This window comes from Pararge aegeria, chromosome 27 (assembly GCF_905163445.1).
Source record: "Pararge aegeria chromosome 27, ilParAegt1.1, whole genome shotgun sequence".
NCBI lineage: Eukaryota > Metazoa > Arthropoda > Insecta > Lepidoptera > Nymphalidae > Pararge > Pararge aegeria.
In genome coordinates this window covers 2,269,080-2,270,997 of record NC_053206.1, presented here as the reverse complement: position 1 = coordinate 2,270,997, position 1,918 = coordinate 2,269,080, and positions in this window count along the sequence as shown.

Sequence of the window (1,918 nt, the reverse complement as noted above, 5' to 3'; positions counted from 1 at the left end):
TTACAAACAAACATACATTGACATTTATAATATTAGTAGGGATATTTATTGCCTCATAAGCGGAGCGTGAGGCGATGCTCTACTCTCGACATGTCAAAAAACCCAGTCTTTCAAAACTTAAATGATGTTTTTTTTATTAGTATAACACTTACAGGAGAGCACTAACATCAAGTTAAATAATCTGTCTAGCACATATAATATATATTTTACTAGCGGACCCCAGCGCCATCTGTCGGGCTGATTTGTGAATCTAAACCATCCAGGGTGCCACCCAAACGCATACCAATAAAATCATTCAAATCGGTCCAGCCGTTTAGGAGGAGTTCAGTGACATACACACGCACACAAGAAATATATATATAAAGATAAGCAATTATTCTTGTTTAATATAGTAAATAATAATAAAACTAATCATTCTTGGACGTCCGTAAACGACGACGTGTCTGTGTTTACGGATTTTTTCGTCTAATTTCTTATACACTATTTTCACATACACGGAGCATGTGGCAGAGAAATTAGACAAAAAAAATTATCGTACCAGTTTTTGTTTTTTTATTATATAAAGTAATGCACTGTGCTAATTCCTAGTGAATATTAGCATTCTAAGTACTGTCGTTTAATTATAATTTATCAAAAACTATTTTTTCTATATGCTATAAGAGTATGTGGAAAATCAAGATTCGCGCTTTTATTTGTTATTTCATTTTAAAAAACTTGAGTTTTTGTTTTAGGATTTTTTTTTATGTGAAAGGCCGCTATGAGGCGTGCACTTTTGAATTTTCCAAATTTTTATTTATCTATTGGCCTTTCGAGGGAAACAAACAGTACTATTGACGGCCGACTGGCGCATTGGGCAACCCTGCTTTCTGAGTGCACGGCCGTGGGATCGATTCCCACAACTGGAACATGTGTGATAAACATGAATATTTTTAGGTGTCTGGGTTCAAATCCTGTCGGTTCCGAAAATTTTTATATGCATTTTAAATTATAAAATTGATAATTCCTCCAAGTGTAGGTAAAAACACTAATAAAATAAAATTATAAAAATACAGTATTCTACTAGAAAATAATTAATTAATTAATTAATTTCCCTTTAATTTGATACCCATATTGAAGGAATTCTAAAAAATATATATAATCAGCTATTTTGCGGCGGCGGCCATCTTGGACAGATTTTCAAAAAAGAAACATATCTAAGAATAATTCCTAATAACCTTCCTAATAACTTTCTAATAACCTTCTAAATAAAAAAAACCAAATCGAAATCCTTTCATACGTTCCGGATATACGATGCCACAGACAGACACGTCAAACTTATCGACTCGACATTTTTGTGTAGGGGGTTAAAAACATAGTGTACTGAAAAAAAAACGTGTTGGTATGTACTTATATACACGCGTTGGAAGTTATACTTCTTTGGCGTAACAAGATATAATCGCCTTATTCTGCGTTTGTAGAAAAAACTACTCTAACAATAGAAAGAGTTATGTAATACATTGAAAGATTTATTATAAAACATTCTCTAGCTATCCCACTATCGGAAAACCAAGTTTCGTCATAAAAAAATTTGTTTGTACTATTGAATCAATTAAATCACCGGAAAGAGCCCGCAGACTTTGTACAATTCAAAGTGTACACTGTCAAACCTTTAATTAAAAAACAAAATTGTTGACTGTAGCTAACTTCAGAGTGTCGGTTTTACGTGCGCGCGCATCGTAAAAATTTAGTCTCATAATTTTTCCGTAACGCGCCAAAAGAAGTATAACTTCAAAAAGGTTGCAATAGCGCCATTCCGTGCGAACCCAGTCTAGTCTAAGGTAAAAAAAAAATCCGATGCCACCGTAGAATTCCGACGTGTATTGAGGAAAAAAGATAATAATAATAAACTTGAAACCGGATCGCATAGTGCGATCGCAGA